Here is a 24,075-nt window from a genome sequence, read left to right on the forward strand (position 1 = left end):
ATATTTTAAGTTGAAAATGGCCAGTTAGACGATGACGCCAAAAAATGCATAAAAAACAGGCTGACTTTACTCCAATTAGGAATTTTTTGTGGAAAAAAGTATGCAGAGTAGAGATCTGAAATTTTGGATATGGTCTAATAGGTATATTACCTGTCATATACTGCCCTGGTTGGGGGTTGCCGAGGTCTTTACTAACATCTTTAACCTCTCGTTACAATCGGCGATCATTCCCATATGTCTAAAGACCTCCACCATCATCACTGTTCCCAAAAAGTCATCCATAACAGGCCTGAATGATTATCGCCCCATAGCACTGACCCCTATCACAATGAAGTGCTTCGAGATGCTAGTGCTCTCACACATCAGATCTGTTATCCCGCCCAGAATTAGATAGTCACCAGTTCACTTACAGAGCGAACCGCTCCATGGAGGATGCTATTAACACGGTGCTCCACTCGGCCCTGACACACCTAGAGAGGCCCAACAGTTATGTGCGGATGCTTTTCGTGGACTTTAGCTCTGTATTTAACGCAGTCATTCCTCAGAAACTGGTGAATAAACTGGACATTCTGGGCCTGGGCCCCTCACTGTGTTCATGCATTTTGGACTTTCTCACAGATAGACCACAACACATGAGAATAGGACACCACACCTCCTCCATTCTTACTTTCAACACAGGAACACTAATAAACAACAGGATTCAGTTTTGGTGTTGGCATATCAAACCACAGATCTCCACAGCTGCTTCTGTCAGTGGACACACCCCCTGTCAGTTCACACACACCAACATGTCACTGTGTCTGTGCTATGTGAGCTGTCAGTGAGTGTCTGGTGAGCAGCTGACAGGCACCTCTGTCTGTGTGCGCTCTGACCTGCCTATCCGGCCCCCATGTGATCATGTCTGTGCAGCATATATATCAGCATTTTATACAAGTGCCCCCCCCCCGGGGGAGCGGGGGCTGTGAACCACATGTATGCCACATGTGTTTCGGGGGGCAGGACACACGTGCACACGTGCATACACATGCAGACCATATGTGTGTTGCTGTTTTCAAAGCCACACTCATGGGGACACTTAGTCACCTAGTCAAATTTCACATACAGCTTGAAAGTGATCGTCTGCTGACTGTTTTCATGCTAATAGCAAAAAATGGCCACATATTTTCTTTGTGCCAGGCGAGCGGTGTTAGATGTGCGTGTGTGTCACCTGGAATTTGGCGACACCTGCCGCGAGAGGGATCGAATGGGCTCTCACAGGGCACACTGTCTTTCAGCTACGAATCACTTTTCGTCATCAGCTGTTTAGCAAGTTGAAGTTGTTGTGATTAGCAATCCGGACGGGACCAGACCGGTACAGGTGATGGTCTCAAACACTGGGAGCAAGAGACAGAACAGGTTGTGAACGCAAAGAGCTTTATTTACAACACTAAACAACTGAGGTGCTGAGCTGGAGGAAGCATGCTAAGCCGAGACTGTGCCCACATATAGTGGTGGAAGTGGAAGGCCAGACTTGGGAGTCTGAGAACGATCTGGAGTCCTTGAGTATATGGAGCTGGAATCGGAACCAGGTAGAATGCAGAGATCCAAGGACGAGGAGCGAGGAGGACAGAGAAGAACAGAGGTGAGTGATTGCACTTGTAACTCTGGAAGCCTTTAACCACAAACTGTTCACTGGAGGCTCTAGGCAGGAACGTTCACAGTTCATGAATTGTCCACAGATTTCTGAGGTCAGATGCTATGCATCTTATGACGCACTTCCAATTAACCAGGACTTGGCTTCAGAAAAGCCTTGGAAAGATCTTAGTGGTTCAGCAACAGAGTTCTTGGAAAACAGTTCTTGGGAATAGTTCTTGGTACTAATTCTTGGCAACAGTTCTTGGTACTAATTCTTGGAAACAGCTCTTTGTCATGCACAGTCACAAACAGGAGCAGCATGGGAACGAGATCTCACAGATATGCAAGAACTTAGCTGAACTCTGAGGCAGAGAGCAGAATGAGTTCCAAAGAAACGTCATGCAGAGAGTGGTGTGGGAGCCACGCAGGAAAGTGTCTAGAAACACCAAAAGATTAATGAGCTCTAATACGGGAATTAGAGATGGCCAGGTTACCTGGAGATGAGCTGCGGGAAGCTCAGACGTCAGAGCACATGGAAGCAGAAGGAATGATGACGTGTTGAATCTGGCATGGCCAAGGTCATGGATTCCTCTTGGAAGGCTCACAGACGAGCTGAATCCGGCTGGTCAGGGTCACGGAGTCATGAAGGACTCTCGTGGGTCAGGGTCACCGAAGACCTCACAGCCGGGGTTTAAGTAGCTGGCTCCTCATCAGGAGCTCATGAGCATCAGCTGTGAGGAGAAGATGAGCTGCAAGTGTTCCTCGGCTCTGCAAGGTGCCACCTGGAGGGAAAACAGACAAACTACACCCAAGAGGTTAAAAAGGGCAAGGACAAAGGCAGACCATGACAGAAGTGTCAATAAATGCTAGTACTAGTGCTAGGTAATTGACTACTTTAGTATTCAGGTGAATCAGCCGTCCTACATTCCATCAACTGCTGGCGTCTAATATGCAAATGCCTCAAAAAACATAACCTATTTTTGTGCCTGTCACTTTATCTGGAAATAAGCCGCTGTTCACCACTCATCCTGTCTGAAGACCATGGAGTGTACATATACTGGACAAACCATGATGTCAACCATGGGTTTTCTGAAGAGCAGTTATGAAGATCAAATGAGGTGGGTGTAGATGTCATCATCTTGGCAGTGGGTATCTTCCAGCCAACCTATAAATGGGTAAAAACATGGAATGTGGGCAAGATCGGTGTGACATGAACAGGACAAATGAAGCTTGAACACACCCCATCTCAAGAGTTATGAAACAAGCTAAATATAGAAGGTTAACCTTAATTCAGGTGCTTTGCATAGCAGGCTGTGGTTTTGGATTGGGTGTGAGTAAAAATGATCAACAGCTTATTAGCGTTATAAATTCCTTATTATTTAGTTTTTTTGGTGTTAGAAGAATTAGCAGTGTCAGTTAGTTTCTTCAAATCATTGTCCACCAACAAAACAAACTCCGCTATGTTTAGCTAAACGCCGCCCCCGGTAGTGTGAGGTCTCGCGGTGGTCGGGGCGTGCAATAGCACATTTCATATAGCACCAAAATTGCACGCTAAAAAAGAACTATTACACAGCAAATGAAACACAACGGCAAATGGTCCGAATAATCCGTGTCACATGACATACAAGCCACCAATCAAATGACAAGAATCCACTCAGCTGTTATATAGTAGGTAACAGTAAGAACTGGGATTACATACAAATGTTGGCTACAGTTGTAAATCATCAGGCTCGATTTCCTCAATTTTGAAATCAGGATGGAAATCGGTGCCAAAAATCAGCAATGGGGGACGGACCCTTATGGTGTGTATACACAATCCTTATTTGGCTTAGACTTGCCGTTCAGTTTGTTCCAGGAGGTGTGAAAGGTGCCCCAGACCCCGGTTGAAACAAAGGAGCAAATTTTTGGTCTGATTTAAAGAGGCGGTCTAAGTTTGGTTCACTTCACTGTAATACAGTTTATTTGTGCAATGCCAAATCACAAGTTACTTCAAAGCACTACACATGAGTAACCACCCCATAAGCAAACACACTGGTAACAGTGGTACTCAAAAACTCTCTCCCCAGTTTGCTTCATTTCCAATGGAGAGTTTTTATTTTATTTTTAATGATTGAGACTTTCATTCCACATTACAGAAAGAGTCAACAAAATACACTATTACTGGCCCTTCCCAAAACAGACTTGGATTATTTGCACTCCTCTCCTTCTTTCCTATCACAATGACAAAACTTTTTGCTCAACAAGGTTGCAGATGTTGCTGGTTTCGGTATACTGCACATGAAGTTGATGGTGCTGGGAGAATTCTTTCACAACACAATTACAATGGCAGTGAAATAAACTTGCATACATCTTCCTTAATTCATACAGTACAATTGTGTTGGAATTGACAACATATCCGATGTCACAAATACAACTCTCGATGAAGCTGTCAACTACAAGTACAGGGAGCTACAACTCGTGGGAGAGGACAACACAGTGGACCCTATGTTGACAAATAAAGAAGCACAGCAGCTTAGTGGTTAGAAGTGTTGCCTCACAGAAGGCCACTTGTGGCCTTTCTGCGTGGAGTTTGCATGTTGTCCCCGTGTTTGCGTGGGTTCCCCCCACATTTAAAGACACTCAGTTTAGGTGAATTGGAAAGTTTATAATTGCCCAGGTGATCTTGATCTCAATGGGATTAACCTGGTTAAACAAAGAATAAAATAAAATCTGTAGCTCATGATCTAAAGTGCAAAGTGCAAATGGCCAAGGGGCGTGTTCAACTCTGCATTGCAATTTACACTTAGTGTTATCGGATCACGAAGTAAGGCACAGGAGGCCAAGGGTTAGTTTTTTCAGTTTGTCATGACTGTTTTTTTTTTTGTTTTTTTTTGGCATAATATGAAATGAGTAATATTTTATTATTGTTATGTGTGCTTGATTCTCAGACATTTACGAGGTCTATTAGATAATAAACTGACCCTTTTATTTATTTTTTTAACTATATGGATTTGAATGACGTGCGATTCCACCAATCATGCTTGAACCCTCGTGCGCATGCGTGAGTTTTTTCGCGCGTGTCGGTGACGTCATTTCCCTGTAGGCAGGCCTTGAGTGAGATGTGGTCCCGCCCTCTCGGCTGAATTCCTTTGTTTCACACGCTGCTCCAGACGGCGCGCGTTGCTTTATCAAAATTTTTTCTGGATCTGTGAGGAATATCCGAGTGGACACTATTCGAGAAATTAAGATGGTTTTCGGTGAAAAGTTTAACGGCTGATGAGAGATTATGGGGTGTTTCTGTTGGTGTAAGGACTTCCCACAGAGCGGGACGTCCTGCAGCGCTTCCAGGCACCATCGTCGGCCTGTTTCGACCTGAAAACATCCTAATTTAAGGCTTAATTCACCCAGGACGTCGTGAGAGAACAGAGAAGATTCAGAAGAGGCCAGCATGAGGACTTTATGCGGACATTCCACTGTTTAAGGACATTTTTTAATGAAAGACGTGCAGAAACAACTCGGCGGATCTGTGTGCGCCGCGACAGGAAAAACACCTCCGTGTTGAAAACCATTTGTAAAATTCAGGCGGCTTTTGATGGCTTTCAACAAGTGAGTAACTGAGAAATTGTTTAACAGCTTGGGCATGTTCCAGCTTGCCCGTTAAGGTTTCCAACGGAGGTGTTTTTCCTGTCGCGACCCCCCGCGGTCGGGTCCGGCCCGACATGCGACTCTGCCCGACGTTCTTTCATTACAAATGTCCGTTAACAATGGAATGTCCGAATAAACTCCTCATGCCGACTTCTTCTGAAAGTTCTCTGTTCTCTGACGACTTACTGGGTCAACAGAGCCTGAAATGTGGAAGTTTTCAACTTGAAACGGCGAGACGCTGCCGCCTCGAAGCGCAGATCGCCGTCAGGCGCCGTGGGCCGTCCTTAAAGCGACAGTTACAGACCAAAATCTCTCATCAGCCGTTAAAATTTTTACCGAAAACCAGCTGAATTTATCGAATGGTGTCCAGTCAGTTGTGCCTTACAGTTTTTGAAAAAAATTTGATCAAACAAAGCAGCAGTCTCTGAGCCATTCCTAAACAATGAAAAAATCGGCGAGAGGGTGGGCGACTCCTCACTCAAAGACTGCCCACAGGCGAATGACGTAACCGACAGGCGTGAAAAAACTCTCGCATGCCCACGAGGGTTCAAGCATGTCTGATGTAATCACACGTGATTCAAATCCATATGGTTTTTGAAAAAAATAATAAGGTCGGATACTTTTCTAATAGACCTTGTATATTCAGAAGGCAGACTCAAGTGACAAAGGTTTTCCAGCGAAGCAGTTTTCTTCAGAGCCTCAAAGTACGAGTATATGAACAGATTATTTACAACACCACTCTGTCACAGCTTGCTGAGTTAAACGATTTAAGCTGCAGTGTGATGGAACTAGCACCATCTAGTGTTGATGTTGCTGATTTCATTATTCTGTTGCCAGTCATGATTTTGTTTTCCTTCCCATTTTTATTTCTTTGGCTACAAGCATTCATGCTCCCTTACATTCTCTTGAGGTAAATAATATGTAAGAGCTTCTGCTTCACAAAAACTAGGGTTTTCAAACTTTGGCCCATATTCTGATTTCTTAGATGAATTTGGTGCATTTGTCTCTAGTGTGTCAACTAGTGCAGATAACATCTTGATTTTTGGTGACTTTAACATTCATATAAATAAGCCCTCTGATGCCCTCTGCAAATCATTCATGGAAATGCATTCAGGACTTGATGCACATTAGTGAAAATACCCTGGATTTGGTTCTCATACGTGTCTTTGCTGTCACGAATATCGACGTCTTGCCTCTTGCATCGGTGGTCTCTGACCACTCATTTATTAAATTTACATTTACGCTGCCGTGTCTGGAGCAACAATCTTGTCTGTTGCTGTGGCGACATATTAAACCTTCAACTGTGACTGAACTCGAAGTTAGACTGCCTGAAATTTTATCTTCAAACTTGGTGAATGTTCAGTCGATGGACAGTGGTGCGGATAGCTTAAATTCAGTGCTTAAAACTACACTTGATAAGACTGCACCTCCTCTATTAAGGCCACTCCTTCCCAAGGCACAGTCGCCTTGGTTCAACGGTTACTTGCGTGACCTTAAGCAGAAAGCTCAAAGTTTGGAATGGAAATGGCATAGTTCCAAATTAGAGATGCCCCACCTTGTGTGGCGTGAGGCTATTTTAGATTATAAGCATGCACTGTTGGCTATAAAGCGGGCCTATTATTATGATTTGATTAATAAAAACAAGCATAATTCATTAATAAGTTTTTTTTGACACGGTAGCATTTCTCATTCATGGACAGCCACCTGCACCTGTTGGTCATTCACCTTTTTCAGCACAGGACTTCCTGGATTATTTTGAGAAGAAAATAGAAGATATTAGGTTGAGCATATCTCAGCACACCTTGGTCCAGCCACTGCACCCTGCTGTTGAGGTGGGTGCTACCATTGAGGTGTTGGCTAGATGTACTGAATTTAATAGTATTTCACTAGGCATGCTGACGAAACTCGTGACGTCTACAAAAGGTAAAACTTACTTATTTGATCCCATACCAACAAAACTGTTTTATCACCTTAAACAGTTCTTGTGCCGACTGTGCCAGAAATTGTTAATCTCTCATTAACTTCTGGATCTGTTCCTTAATGCTTTAAATCTGCTGTGATTAAACCGTCACTTAAGAAATTTAATCTTGACCCTAGTGTACTGAAAAATTCTAGACCAATATCAAATTTTTCATTTTGTTGTAAAATTCTGGAAAAAGTGGTTCCACAGCAGCTCATGGACCACCTCACTGAGAATTATTTTTTTGAGGCACTGCAGTCTGCTTTTAGAAAATGTCACTCTACAGAGACAGTGCTCAGTAAAATAGTGAATGATTTTTTTGCGATCAATGAACTCGGACACCTTCAGAACCTATGACCAGTAAAAAATCAAGGACCGAGACGTCGCCCGGTATGGCGGAGCCGGGGCCCAACCCTGGAGCCAGGCCTGGGGTTGGGGCTCGCGAGCGAGCGCCTCGTGGTCGGGCCTTCAGACTTCAAACTTCAGACAACTTTATTGATCCCAAAAAAGGGCAATTATGTTTACACTCCAATTACCTCAGACAAGATACAGCAATTAATCCACAATTATTACTTGTTTACCGTAATAATGGCACACATCAAAATTAAAGACAACACATATACATTTGACATTGTTTATGTGCACTAAACGTGAAGCAGTCCGTCATCCGAATAGAGGCAAAGTGGGTAAAGGCCGCTCCAACTATAAGTCGTGCCGCCAGGGAGGGGCAGAGAGTGATAAGAGGAGAGGCTGGAGCATGCTTTGGTCCATGTGTAAGTCTGTCAGTTTATTGTCCTTGTGGGTTGAAATAGGAATGGAGCCAAATAATCTCACCAGAGCCTGGATAAATTCCACTGGAGGAAAAACAGTGGGCAATTGACCTTGATGCTAGAGAGCCTGTGGTGTTGCAGCCGAGCAGTGAAAAACACTTTTTATAGTTCCCCACACTCAGCCAAATCCCAATTATAAATTAAGAATATTCCTAACTTTGAATTAAGAATATTCACTGGCCTCCGAAACCTTCAGCTTCAACTGCAAGGCACGTATCAGCTCCAAGGTGTCATCCAATTTGCATCTGAGTTCAAGAGTCAACACAGTCTGAGAATGCACTGCCTTGCCAACCTCGTTAATCATGACAGACAAGCGAGGGCCCGTGGTTCTTGATGCCGCCGTCTTGCCAATTTTCTGGGCCCAGCCCGAAAGAGCGACGTGGGCCCACCTTCCTATGGGTTCACCACCTGCAGAGGGGGCCATGGGGGTTGGGTGCAGAGAGGATTGGGTGGCGGTTGAGGGCGGGTGGCCCGGCGGCCCGGTCCATGCTTACAGCCTCTGACTGTTGGGACGTGGAATGTCACCTCGCTGGGGGGGAAGGAGCCTGAGCTTGTGCGGGAGGTTGAGAGATACCGACTAGTATAGTCGGGCTCACCTCCATGCACAGCTTGGGCTCTGGTACCCAACTCCTGGAGAGGGGCTGGATGCTTCATTTTTCTGGCGTTACCCACGGGGAGAGGCGGAGAGCTGGGGTTGCATTGCTTGTTGCTCCCCAGCTCAGTCGCCATGTGTTGGAGTTCACTCCAGTGAATTAGAGGGTCGCGTCCCTATGCCTTCGGGTTGGGGACAGGTCTCTCACCGTTGTCTCGGCCTACGGGCCGAGCAGCAGTGCAGAGTACCAGAACTTCCTGGAGTCCCTGGGAGGGGTACTAGATAGCGCTCCGACTGGGGACTCCATTGTTCTCCTGGGGGATTTCAACGCCCACGTGCGACAGTGAGACCTGGAGGGGGGTGATTGGGAAGCACAGCCTCCCCGATCTGAACCTGAGTGATGTTCAGTTATTGGACTTCTGTGCTAGTCACAGTTTGTCCATCACGAACACCATGTTCGAGCACAAGGGTGTCCATAAGTGCACGTGGCACCAGGACACCCTGAGCCGGAGGTCGATGATCAACTTAGTAGTTGTATCATCTGACCTTCGGCCACGTGTCTTGGACACTTGAGTGAAGAGAGGGGCAGAGCTGTCGACCAATCACCAGCTGGTGATGAGTTGGATCCGCTGGGAGGGGAGGTAGCTGGTCAGACTTGGCAGGCCCAAACGTATCGTGAGGGTCTGCTGGGAATGACTGGCGGAACCCTCTGTCAGCAAGGTCTTCAACTCCCACCTCCGAGAGAGCTTCTCCCAGATCCCAGGGGTTGGACACATGGCGTCTGAGTGGACCATTTTCTCCACCTCCATTGTCGATGCAGCCGCTCGTAGCTGTGGTCACAAAGTCTCTGGTGCCTGTCACGGCGGCAATCCCCGAACCCGGTGGTGGATGCTGGAAGTAAGAGATGCTGTCACGCTGAAGAAGGAGTCCTACTTATCTTTGTTGGTAGGTGGGACCCCGGAGGCAGCTGACAGGGACCGGCAGGCCAAGCATGCCGCAGCCCGTGCGGTCACAGAGGAAAAAACTTGGGTGTGGGAGGAGTTCGGGGAGGCCATGGAGGAGGACTATCGGTTGGCCTAGAAGAGATTCTGGCAAACCGTCCGACGCCTCAGGAGGCGGAAGCAGCTCTCCACCAGCACTGTTGACGGTGCAGGTGGGGAGCTGTTGACCCTGACTGGGGATGTTGTCGGGCGGTGGAAGGAATACTTCGGGGATCTCCTGGCTCGGGCATCTTTTCCGGATGCCCCCTGGATGCCTCGCTGTAGAGGTGTTCTGGGCACGTCCCATTGGGAGGAGGCCCCGGGGAAGACCCAGGACACGCTGGAGGGACTACATCTCTCAGCTGGCTTGGGAACGCCTTGGGGTTCCCCCGGAGGAGCTGGGGGAGGTGTGTGTGGATCGGGAGGTCTGGGTGGCTTTGCTTGAGCTGCTGCCCCCGCGACCCGACTCCGGATAAAGCGGAAGAAAATGGATGGATGGATGGAACTCGGACACCACCATGGTTTTGGTGCTGCTTGATGTTATTGCTGCGTTTGATACCGTGGATCATCATATTTTACTTGATAGGCTGGAGAATTATTTTGCGATTACTGGAAGTGCACTTGCCTGGTTGGTCATACCTGTCCAGCCGTTCTCAAAGTGTTTTGTATAACAACACTACTTCTAATCTTAGTGATATGAAATTTGGGGTTCCAGAGGGATCTGTTTTAGGCCCCCTGCTTTTTCCCTGTATGTAGCACCCCTTGGGCATATACTATGGCATTTTGGAATTGCCTTTCTTTGCTATGCTGATGATACTCAATTGTACATGCCGGTAATTGCTGGTAATCTCAGTCAAATAAAATCTTTAGAAGATTCCCTTGCATCAGTGAGAAGTTGGATGTCTAGTAACTTCCTGCTTTGATAAGACTGAAATGATGGTTCTTGGTCCAGTGAGGCATCAGCATCAATTTGATAGGCTAGTGCTTAGCTTGGGTTATACATCATACAGTCAAAGTGAGGAATCTTGGGGTAATTTTTGATCCTACATTGTCTTTTGACCTCCACATCAGGGACATCATGGGGACTGCTTTCTTCCATCTGTGAAATATAGCAAAGATTCATCCCATCCTGTCTATGGCTGACGCTGAGACCCTGTTTCATGCTTTTGTTTGTTGGATTATTGCAATGTCCTATTTTCAGGGTTACTGCAGTCCAGCATTAGGGGTCTCAAACTGGTTCAGAATGGTGCTGCCAGACTTTTGACACAAAGCAGAAAATTTGACCACATTACACCCATTCTGGCATCTCTTCAATGGCTGCCTGTCTCTGTGAGAGCAGATTTTTAGGTTCTCCTATTAGCCTATAAAATTGTTCACGGACTGGCACCTTCCTACCTGGTTGACTTAGTAAAACCCTACATTCCGGCCCGGGCCTTGTGCTTGCAGGATGCAGGACTTTTGTGTTCCTTGGGTGAATAAAAAGTCTGTGGGGCAAAGAGCTTTCTCTTATCATGCCCCCTTTCTGTGGAACCATCTTCCAGCATCTAAATCAAATCAAATCAATTTTATTTATATAGCGCCAAATCACAACAGTTGCCCCAAGGTGCTTTATATTGTAAGGCAAGGCCATACAATAATTACGGAAAAACCCCAACGGTCAAAACGACCCCCTGTGAGCAAGCACTTGGCGACAGTGGGAAGGAAAAACTCCCTTTTAACAGGAAGAAACCTCCAGCAGAACCAGGCTCAGGGAGGGGCAGTCTTCTGCTGGGACTGGTTGGGGCTGAGGGAGAGAACCAGGAAAAAGACATGCTGTGGAGGGTAGCAGAAATCAATCACTAATGATTAAATGCAGAGTGGTGCATACAGAGCAAAAAGAGAAAGAAACACTCAGTGCATCATGGGAACCCCCCAGCAGTCTAAGTCTATAGCAGCATAACTAAGGGATGGTTCAGGGTCACCTGATCCAGCCCTAACTATAAGCTTTAGCAAAAAGGAAAGTTTTAAGCCTAATCTTAAAAGTAGAGAGGGTGTCTGTCTCCCTGATATGAATTGGGAGCTGGTTCCACAGGAGAGGAGCCTGAAAGCTGAAGGTTCTGCCTCCCATTCTACTCTTACAAACCCTAGGAACTACAAGTAAGCCTGCAGTCTGAGAGATCTATAAAGCAGTCAGATTCTGTGGACACTTTTAAAGCCAGATTGAAGACACATTTATTCTCCCTGTCATTTAGTTAACATATTTGTCATTATGCTTTTTTATTGCTGTTATTATGCTTTTTTTTTCTTTTAATATGAAATATTTCTTTTACTCTTTTAATTGTGTTTTTTAATTGTGCTTTTTAATCTTTTAATTCATTTTCATTTGTTTTTGGGTTGTTTTGTGTGAAGCACCTTGGGGTGATGCTGTCATGAGTTGGCGCTCTACAAATTTGAATACATTGAAAATTGAATTGAAATTGAAACTTGTTTGTCTCCACTAGCAACCAGACAGTGTGTGGGGAAGCAACCACTGCTTCCCCACACTCTCTTCCCCTCTTCGTTTTTCTTCAGTCTTCTGGCCATTTCAGCATGGTGGTGCAACATGGCAGCCCTCCATGAGTGTCAGAGGACAAGTTCGGACATGCCCAGCTCTCCACAATTTCTCTTATAACTCACTCGACTGGTAAGCATTGAAAGCCGAGATAGGCATGTCCAAACTTGTCCTCTGGCACGCCGAAACGGAGGTGTTCCTTTGTCTCGCTTCCAAAGTGAATCGGTCGTGACACGCGAAGACTCCGCGCGGCTTTCCATGACAAAATCTCTTGTTAAAAGTGAAATCTGCCGGAAAATGGCTGATGTCCAGCTCCTGTAATAACCAGAGAAAGAGCACACAACGGTCTCGTATCCACAGAGCCATCCATTTAGAAATGGTCCGGTGGCTTGTGCCGCGTCGTCGCAGCTCAGAGCGCGGTGCACCGAGTGTCCTTAAAGGTGTCCTTAAAGCTGTACTAACAGACCTTATTCTCTGTGAAGCCCATAAAATTTTCACCGAAAGCCAGATACATTTTTCGAATGGTTTCCAGGTGCCAGTCTCTAACAGCTTCTGAAAAAATTCTGATGCAAAAAACCCCAAATCATTCCGCCATTTCCAGACAATGAAAATCTGACGACGGGGTGGGACCACTCCTTCCACAATGCGTGCTCACAGGCAAATGACGTCACCGACAGGCTTGGAAAAACTCACGCATGCGCACAAGGGTTCAAGCTTGTCTGACGTGAAAACATATGAATCAAATCCATATAGTTTAAAAAAAAATAAAAAGGTACGATACTTTATGGACAGACCTCATAAGTCCTGAGACAGGACATGTCAACATCAAGTAGAACTCCAGACATTGGTTCGTTCGCGCGCGCGCATCTCGCGGTCAAAGGAGGAAAGAAAAGAAAAAAAATTGTCTGCAGGCAGTTAGTTCCTTTCTCTCCTCAGACTCTCTCATCACAGTTAAAAAAGGACACAAGTCCAGGACATGTCAACATCAAGTAGAACTCCAGACATCTCCAGATTTGCTCAAGTATGGTTTTCTGGCAATCAGTCTGTATTTTTTTTCTGTGGTCTTTTTTTTTTGGAGGTGTAGTTTTTACTGCATTAAGTACATGGTATAAAAACAATCCTGTGTGATTTATACTGCAGGAACAATGGAACACAGCAGGAATCATAAATTGGCTTCGAGTCACGCCGGGTAACGCCTCTTTGCCCTGAATTACGCCTCTTTGCCCCAACTTTCGCTGGAACCACTTCCTTTCTGCGTCGAGCACAGGACGCCAAAAAAATTAAACAGGTTTAATTTTTCGGTGCCCGACTTGCTTCCTCCTTTGCAACCCTCGTGCTGCTGTGGCGCCGAGCTGCATCGTCTCGGCGCTGAGTTGCTTCCACGCGGCGGCACTGACGCATGGCACAACTGGGAACAACTGGGAGCACCCCCGGTGTGAAAGGGGCTTTACATGTTTTGCATACGATTCCTGCTTCATGCGCATTTTGACCAAATTCGCATTATGTGTGAAGGGGCCCTTTGCGAGGTTCGTGCAGAAAACACAGAGGTCTGATATTCCCGTACAAACTGTGCAAGTGAGGTTAATAATTTGTTTAATATATGGCTACTATATATATATATATATATATATATATATATATATATATATATATATATATATATATATATATATATATAAACATTCAAACTTACAGTATCGCCCAATATAAAAGCAGCTTGGCTCATAGTCAGACCTGTTTGCTTCACCTCCATGAAGAACTTGCTAACACATGGAGTGGTCGTTAGCTAGTAAGCTTTCAATCTCCGTGTTTTTCCGATGCCGTTTAGCTATTTATGGAGTACATTCATGTCTGATTGTTTTTTCTAATCATATTTTTAGCTTTCTGGTTTGTAATGAATGTGATACGTGTTCCAGATCAATTGTCATGGTAACTGAAATGAATCAATCAGAGCACGCATATCATTGAAGCCATATAATATAGGCCAAAAACAGGAAAACAGTACTGGAGCCTAAACATAACCCATGACACTGGGGATCGGTTTGGAAGGCAAGTGTGCTAACCACTTGTGCATAGAATTTATAGAAAAAAGAAGAAAAAAAACTGTATATCAGTTTCTGCAATGCATTATACATTTGCTCTACTTTGTTCTGCTGCTTTACTTTGTGCACAACACATCCAACTGGTTCATAAAATGACAAGCTACGGGAATTTAGAAAAACTGCTGAGACAGCAAGAGGGCCAGGAAGGGTTAACCCCAAACTCTCAGTCCTCAGACTCAGCTTGGTGTGTGGCCTCATTCAGCTACCTGAAATGAACCCACCACGCCTCAGAACGGCTCACAGCCATCGTCCCTGTGATGGGAGAGTCACTGCGTTCATTAATTATCAACTCCATTTTTCATAGCAAAACTGTAAACAAGATGGGGAAACAGAGCTGGAGAACGATTAGCGATGTAAAGGAGGTTGAGGGAACGAGAAGGTGAACACAGAAGAAAGAGGGGAGCAGGAACCGGAAAATAAATTTTGTGAATGAGAACACTGAAGGGAAACTCAAACATGGAAAAAGAAGAGAAAGCGACACTTTATTTTTGTGCATGGTTTGTATTTTTCCCTCCAAACAAGGGATGTTGAAGATCCATCCCAGCTCCTGTTCCCCTCCTAATTATTCCAATTATCATGGCACACTATGAAAACGTGATTAATAACACAGAGGATATTGTTGTGGCAATTAGCCATATGGTGGTGGGACTCTGCTCTGTCACGATTTTGCCATTAGCATCTACTTATGTTTGTCAGAGGCGTGCAGCCATGACAAGCTGCAGTTCTGCTCACCTTGCACTCCCCAATGAGAGCGAGTGCACCGGGGGCGGAGGGAGCCTGGTATTCCTCCTGGCTTCTCGCCTGGATGAATATTTTATGTGGCATCCAGTTGGACTGGGGACAAAATGTCAACCAGCATCTGAGAGGGCTCATCAAACTCTGGAACTCCTGGGAGACGGAGGGTAGGAGGCAAGAGATGGATTGTTTGTGCGTGACTCAAACACCAACACAATGTATTGATGCATATATGCACAAGCTCTATTTCTTCTTCTTCTTCACAAGCCATAACACACATGTGCACGTACATGCATGCGCTCACTGTATGTCGGGGCCAGTCAAATGAATGGCGTTGACTCTGAGCCTGTCTCCATGGTAAAGCAGTTTTTACAGCAAGAGCCCCCTTGTTAAGACCTGTTAGTATTCTCCAGATGGCAATAAAAATGCATGAGGTCTGTTGGATCGGCGGAGAAGCGCTCAGCCACTTAAGTTGGAAAAACAAAACCTCAAAGAGTGAAAAAAAAAAACAGGTAGATTGTGTCGCCAAGCTGATACTCCAAGGACTGAGGATGCGCTTCAGATGAGTGCAGCGCCTCTCCGGCTGCTGGTGTTCACTTCGGAGGCCGTGCATCTTGTTATCCAATCTTATCGACTTAAGATGTGTCATCTTGTTATGCCACACAAGCTGGCGTTCGACTGTCATGAGTAACAAATCTGTGTATGTTTCAATGTCATTTCAAGATGCCCAATTGTAAACGGAGAACAGGGCTGTAAACGTTGTGATTTTGTTTGTAACAGGTTACCCATTTGAAAATAGTGACGTTCTTAACCCTCAAGTTAATTTATCGACTAATATGACCGAGTGGGATTATTTATGACACCACTGACTTTATATCAGGATACTTCAATATAAATGATTGTTTTAGGGTTCTCCATATTTATTTCACTCTCTACACTGAAAAAGAACCAACTTAAAACAGTGTTACGGTTGGTAAAACCTGAATGAATTAAGTTGTTTGAACTTAAGTTTGTAAGTTAGAATTGATCTAGAGTTGATCTAACTTACAAACTTAAGTTCAAACAACTTAATTCATTCAGGTTTTACAACTTGTAATGCTTTTTTAAGTTGGTTCAACTCTTCTTTTTTTTCAGTGTAATATATTTGCCCAACAACCTTTTCATCCTCAGTCTTGGCTTCAAGAATCAGTCTTAATGCTTGTTCAGCTGTAAATCTTGCAATTGTAGGTCTGTTGGCCATGCTTCCTTGCAAAACAGTAAAATATAATGATTAGAGTTGGCAACTTGTAATACCATCTGAGGCTATAATGTGAGGTCATTAGTGACGCTCCCTGCACAAGTTTGGATTATACAACCCCTGGCAAAAATTATGGAATCACCGGCCTCGGAGGATGTTCATTCAGTTGTTTAATTTTGTAGAAAAAAAAAGCAGATCACAGACATGACACAAAACTAAAGTCATTTCAAATGGCAACTTTCTGGCTTTAAGAAACACTATAAGAAATCAGGAAAAATAATTGTGGCAGTCAGTAACAGTTACTTTTTTAGACCAAGCAGAGGGAAAAAAATATGGAATCACTTAATTCTGAGGAAAAAATTATGGAATCATGAAAAACAAAAGAACGCTCCAACACATCACTAGTATTTTGTTGCACCACCTCTGGCTTTTATAACAGCTTGCAGTCTCTGAGGCATGGACTTAATGAGTGACAAACAGTACTCTTCATCAATCTGGCTCCAACTTTCTCTGATTGCTGTTGCCAGATCAGCTTTGCAGGTTGGAGCCTTGTCATGGACCATTTTCTTCAACTTCCACCAAAGATTTTCAATTGGATTAAGATCCGGACTATTTGCAGGCCATGACATTGACCCTATGTGTCTTTTTGCAAGGAATGTTTTCACAGTATTTGCTCTATGGCAAGATGTATTATCATCTTGAAAAATGATTTCATCATCCCCAAACATCCTTTCAATTGATGGGATAAGAAAAGTGTCCAAAATATTAACGTAAACTTGTGCATTTATTGATGATGTAATGACAGCCATCTCCCCAGTGCCTTTACCTGACATGTAGCCCCATATCATCAATGACTGTGGAAATTTACATGTTCTCTTCAGGCAGTCATCTTTAGAAATCTCATTGGAACGGCACCAAACAAAAGTTCCAGCATCATCACCTTGCCCAATGCAGATTCGAGATTCATCACTGAATATGACTTTCATCCAGTCATCCACAGTCCACGATTGCTTTTCCTTAGTCCATTGTAACCTTGTTTTTTTTCTTTTTAGGTGTTAATGATGGCTTTCGTTTAGCTTTTCTGTATGTAAATCCCATTTCCTTTAGGCGGTTTCTTACAGTTCGGTCACAGACGTTGACTCCAGTTTCCTCCCATTCGTTCCTCATTTGTTTTGTTGTGCATTTTCGATTTTTGAGACATATTGCTTTGTTTTCTGTCTTGACGCTTTGATGTCTTCCTTGGTCTACCAGTATGTTTGCCTTTAACAACCTTCCCATGTTATTTGTATTTGGTCCAGAGTTTAGACACAGCTGACTGTGAACAACCAACATCTTTTGCAACATTGCGTGATGATTTACCCTCTTTTAAGAGTTTGATAATCCTCTCCTTTGTTTCAGTTGACATCTCTCGTGTTGGAGCCATGTTTCATGTCAGTCCACTTGGTGCAACAGCTCTCCAAGGTGTGATCACTCCTTTTTAGATGCAGACTAACGAGCAGATCTGATTTGATGCAGGTGTTAGTTTTGGGGATGAAAATTTACAGGGTGATTCCATAATTTATTCCTCAGAATTGAGTGTGTCCATATTTTTTTCCCTCTGCTTGGTCTAAAAAAGTAACCGTTACTGACTGCCACAATTTTTTTTCATGATTTGTTATAGTGTTTCTTAAAGCCAGAAAGTTGACTTTAGTTTTGTGTCATGTCTGTGATCTGCTTTTTTTCTACAAAATTAAACAACTGAATGAACATCCTCCGAGGCCGGTGATTCCATAATTTTTGCCTGGGGTTGTACTTGCCACATGGATCAACCGATCCTTGCAGAATTTTATGAACAGGACCAATAGATTGACAAATTCATGGTAGGAAACTTTTTCCGATTAAAATGAGAAATAAATTAATTGTAATTTTCTGCATTAATACTGCCATTACAAAAGTGTGAATTACTTTTGCCAAGGGCACTGACACAACTCCATATCATGACAGACCTTATTGTTGTGGTTGACAAAATTTTTTCCAAAGTATTCCCTTGCCCATATGGTAACATCAGCTATTGATGAATGGCAATTCTTGATGCAGTGCTGTCGTGGGATCGGCGCTCATGGTGGTTCAGCTTAGTCGTGCACCTTTGACCTTTCCACACTGAAATTCTTTCCAGATTCTGTCAATTGTTTAATAACATTACACACTGTAAAGGGAGAAATATGCAAATCCTTTCCAATCTGTCTTTAAGGAACATTATATTTAAACATCTCAATCATTTTTTTCATGCATTTGTTGACAAACTGGAGATCCTCTGCCCAGCTTGCTCCTCAAAGAGTCAGCCTTTTGTGGATAGTGCTTTTTTATGAAATCATCCTTACCAGATGCCCAAACCACCTCAGCTGGCTCCTTTCAATGCAAAGGAGCAGTGGCACTACTCCAAGGTCTTCACGGAAGACCGAGCTTGTCATGTTATCTCTAAGGGAGACACCAGCCACCCTCCCGAGGAAGCCCATTTCAGCTGCTTGTACCCATGATGTTGTCATGACCCAACCCTCATGACCATAGGTGAGAGTAGGAACAAAGATTGACCAGTAGATCGAGAGCTTCGCCTTTTGGCTCAGCTCCCTTTTCTTTACAACAGTACAGTACAGCAAATGCAACACCGTCCATAAAGCACTGATTTTCCAGCCGATCTCATGCTCCATTGTCCCCTCACTCATGAACAAGACCCCGAGGTACTTGAACTCCTTCACTTCGGGCAAGACCTCATTCCCTACCTGGAGTAGGCAATCCATCTACCCCTTCTATGGAGGGTACTCCTGTCTGATGCAGGAGTGTGTCCTCAAAACGTTCCTTCCAGTGCCCCAATACCTCCTCAGCTGAGGTCAACAGAATCCAATCCTTACTGTAGACAGCTTGGATGGTTCCCTGTTTTCCTCTCCTGAGGTGCCTCACGGTCCACCAGAAGCACCTTGGTGCCAACCGAAAGGCCTTCTCCATGGTTACTCCGAACTCCTCCCACACCCGCTGCTTTGCCTCCCTCACAGCAGAGGCTGCCACCCTTTCGGCCTGTCAGTACCTTCCAACTGCTTCCGGAGTCCTTCAAGATTGCAAGATCCTGATAAGACTCCTTCAGTCATATGGCTTCCCTGACCACCGGTGTTCACCATGGTGTTCAAGGGTTGCCACCCCTTGAGGCACCTAAGACCTTCAGGCTACAGCTCCCTGCTGCAGATTCAGCAATGGAAGCTTTGAACATTACCCATTCTGGTTCAAAGCCCCCAACCTCCACAGGGATGCCAGAAAAACTCTGCTGGAGGTGTGAGTTGAAGATCTGGTTGGGCTTACCAGGTCTGTCCAACATCCTCCCCCACCCTCTTATCCAACTCACACCAGATGGTGATCAGTTGACAACTCTACCACTCTCTTCACCCGACTGTCCAGAATATGCAGCCTCAGAACAGATGAAACAATCACAAAGTCGATCACTGACCTTCATCCTAGGGTGCTCTGGTACCATGTACACTTATGAGCATCCATATGTTCAAACATGGTGTTCGTTATGGACGTCCATGACTAGCACAGAAGTCCAATAACAAATGGCGGTTCTAGTTTAGATCAGGGAGGCCGTTCCTCACCAATCGTGCCTGCCAGGTATCTGTGTCATTTCCCACGTGTGCTTTGAAGTCCACCAGCAGAACAACGGAGTCCCCCACCGGAGCCCCATTCAGGACTCCATTCAGAGACTCCAAGAAGGCTGAATACTCCAAACTGCTGTTTGGTGCATACACAAACAACAGTCAGATCACCCCTCCCCACCACCCAAAGGTGCAGCGAGACAACCCTCTCATCTACTGGGGAAACTTCAACATAGCGGAGCTCAGCTGGAAACTCCTGAGTATCCCCACACCCATCTGGTGCCTCACACCCTGGGCAACTCCAGAGAATAAGCTTCAACCCCTATCAAGGAAAGTGGTTCCGCAGCCAAGGCTGTGCATGGTGGCAAGTACCACCAGATTTAGCTGGCAGCTCATTTCCCCACAATGAGGTGATGTTGTACGCTCCCAGAGCTAGCCTCTACCACCTGGTTTTGGTACATCGAGGCCCTTGATTTCCCTGCTACCAATGGGACAGTGCACCCAACCCCAATGGTTCCCCCTGCGGGTAGTGAACCCACAGGGTGGAGATGGAAAGTCCACTTTGCCTCTTCAGGCTGTACCCAGCTGGGCTACGTGACAAGCACGCCCACCAGGTGCTTGCTGACGGGCCCTCTATCCAGGCTTGGCTCCAGATATGCCCGGGCTTCCTCCGGGCCAGGTCACGTTTCCTCTTCCTCATTTATTCATGGGGTCATTGTGAACCATTCTTTGTCTGGCCACTCGCCTGAGACCATTTTGCCATTTTGCTCAACCAGCAGCACAAAGGCATCAGACAACACAGCTCTCAGGTTCATAAGAGCACACAAACCTCTTCACCATGATAAGCCGATAGTTCCCAGAGAGTATCATGTATCACTCTCATGTAGAATTCAAACTCAAACCAGCATGTTGAAATACAGTAATTTGCCTTTCCACAACCTTGAATAGGTTCAGGTGTATCTTGCAAAATAAACTGAATAGATACTATAGATAGATGAGGCCATCCCCTCCACATTGTTATCATAATAATTCAAAATCAAGAAATGATATCCTCTTAAATCTCACCAAATTAAATGGGTTTATAATATGGTGTTCCTTTGTCTGAGAAGTTGCTGAGGGACTTGCGCTTTGTTTGGTCGGGGTTTTTTCTAGACCTGTGAGACACATCAAAGTGGACACGGTTCGGGAAGTTGAGCTGGTTTTCGGTGGAGGTTTTGGCGGCTGGTGGGGGATTTTGGGGTGGTGCTGTCGCTTTGGGGACTTCCCGCGGTGTGGGACGCCGTGCGGCGGTCCCGGGCGCCGTCGTCTGCCTGTTTCGGGCTGGGGGCCTCCGCATTTCGGGCTCTGTTGGTCCGGGACGTCGTGGGAGAGCGGGGGGGTTTCGGGGGGGGGTCGGTTTCAGCATTTTGTCCGGATATTGTATTGCTGTTTAATCTGCACAGTTAGATTGATCTAGTTATCTAGATTACGATTTGTTTCCCAGTGTAATCTTTACGTGCCTTAACTAAAGCACTCCTTCTGCTGAATCACCTCTAAATTATTTACACATTATTCACTTTGCGTGTTTTTAGGAATCCGCTAGCTTAGCATAGCTACTAGCTCTTAGCCGATTTAGCATGGCGGCTTCTCCTGTCTCTCCCGCACTTTTCTGCTCTGGGTGTGAAATGTTTAGTTATTCCTCGGCCTCCTTTAGCAGTAACGGTACTTGTAATAAGTGTAGCTTATTCGTAGCTTTGGAGGCCAGGCTGGGCGAATTGGAGACTCGGCTCCGCACCGTGGAAAATTCTACAGCTAGCCAGGCCCCTGTAGTCGGTGCGGACCAAGGTAGCTTAGCCGCCGTTAGTTACCCCCTGGCAGATCCCGAGCAGCCGGGAAAGCAGGCTGACTGGGTGACTGTGAGGAGGAAGCGTAGCCCTAAACAGAAGCCCTGTGTACAGCGCCAACCCGTTCACATCTCTAACCGTTTTTCCCCACTCGACGACACACCCGCCGAGGATCAAACTCTGGTTATTGGCGACTCTGTTTTGCGAAATGTGAAGTTAGCGACACCAGCAACCATAGTCAATTGTCTTCCGGGGGCCAGAGCAGGCGACATTGAAGGAAATTTGAAACTGCTGGCTAAGGCTAAGCGTAAATTTGGTAAGATTGTAATTCACGTCGGCAGTAATGACACCCGGTTACGCCAATCGGAGGTCACTAAAATTAACATTAAATCGGTGTGTAACTTTGCAAAACAATGTCGGACTCTGTAGTTTTCTCTGGGCCCCTCCCCAATCAGACCGGGAGTGACATGTTTAGCCGCATGTTCTCCTTGAATTGCTGGCTGTCTGAGTGGTGTCCAAAAAATGAGGTGGGCTTCATAGATAATTGGCAAAGCTTCTGGGGAAAACCTGGTCTTGTTAGGAGAGACGGCATCCATCCCACTTTGGATGGAGCAGCTCTCATTTCTAGAAATCTGGCCAATTTTCTTAAATCCTCCAAACCGTGACTATCCAGGGTTGGGACCAGGAAGCAGAGTTGTAGTCTTACACACCTCTCTGCAGCTTCTCTCCCCCTGCCATCCCCTCATTACCCCATCCCCGTAGAGACGGTGCCTGCTCCCAGACTACCAATAACCAGCAAAAATCTATTTAAGCATAAAAATTCAAAAAGAAAAAATAATATAGCACCTTCAACTGCACCACAGACTAAAACAGTTAAATGTGGTCTATTAAACATTAGGTCTCTCTCTTCTAAGTCCCTGTTGGTAAATGATATAATAATTGATCAACATATTGATTTATTCTGCCTTACAGAAACCTGGTTACAGCAGGATGAATATGTTAGTTTAAATGAGTCAACACCCCCGAGTCACACTAACTGTCAGAATGCTCGTAGCACGGGCCGGGGCGGAGGATTAGCAGCAATCTTCCATTCCAGCTTATTAATTAATCAAAAACCCAGACAGAGCTTTAATTCATTTGAAAGCTTGACTCTTAGTCTTGTCCATCCAAATTGGAAGTCCCAAAAACCAGTTTTATTTGTTATTATCTATCGTCCACCTGGTCGTTACTGTGAGTTTCTCTGTGAATTTTCAGACCTTTTGTCTGACTTAGTGCTTAGCTCAGATAAGATAATTATAGTGGGCGATTTTAACATCCACACAGATGCTGAGAATGACAGCCTCAAAACTGCATTTAATCTATTATTAGACTCTATTGGCCTTGCTCAAAAAGTAAATGAGTCCACCCACCACTTTAATCATATCTTAGATCTTGTTCTGACTTATGGTATGGAAATAGAAGACTTAACAGTATTCCCTGAAAACTCCCTTCTGTCTGATCATTTCTTAATAACATTTACATTTACTCTGATGGACTACCCAGCAGTGGGGAATAAGTTTCATTACACTAGAAGTCTTTCAGAAAGCGCTGTAACTAGGTTTAAGGATATGATTCCTTCTTTATGTTCTCTAATGCCATATACCAACACAGTGCAGAGTAGCTACCTAAACTCTGTAAGTGAGATAGAGTATCTCATCAATAGTTTTACATCCTCATTGAAGACAACTTTGGATGCTGTAGCTCCTCTAAAAAAGAGAGCTTTAAATCAGAAGTGCCTGACTCCGTGGTATAACTCACAAACTCGTAGCTTAAAGCAGATAACCCGTAAGTTGGAGAGGAAATGGCGTCTCACTAATTTAGAAGATCTTCACTTAGCCTGGAAAAAGAGTCTGTTGCTCTATAAAAAAGCCCTCCGTAAAGCTAGGACATCTTTCTACTCATCACTAATTGAAGAAAATAAGAACAACCCCAGGTTTCTTTTCAGCACTGTAGCCAGGCTGACAAAGAGTCAGAGCTCTATTGAGCTGAGTATTCCATTAACTTTAACTAGTAATGACTTCATGACTTTCTTTGCTAACAAAATTTTAACTATTAGAGAAAAAATTACTCATAACCATCCCAAAGATGTATCGTTATCTTTGGCTGCTTTCAGTGATGCCGGTATTTGGTTAGACTCTTTCTCTCCGATTGTTCTGTCTGAGTTATTTTCATTAGTTACTTCATCCAAACCATCAACATGTTTATTAGACCCCATTCCTACCAGGCTGCTCAAGGAAGCCCTACCATTATTTAATGCTTCGATCTTAAATATGATCAATCTATCTTTGTTAGTTGGCTATGTACCACAGGCTTTTAAGGTGGCAGTAATTAAACCATTACTTAAAAAGCCATCACTTGACCCAGCTATCTTAGCTAATTATAGGCCAAT

This window comes from Thalassophryne amazonica, chromosome 7 (assembly GCF_902500255.1).
Source record: "Thalassophryne amazonica chromosome 7, fThaAma1.1, whole genome shotgun sequence".
Classification (NCBI taxonomy): Eukaryota; Metazoa; Chordata; class Actinopteri; order Batrachoidiformes; family Batrachoididae; genus Thalassophryne; species Thalassophryne amazonica.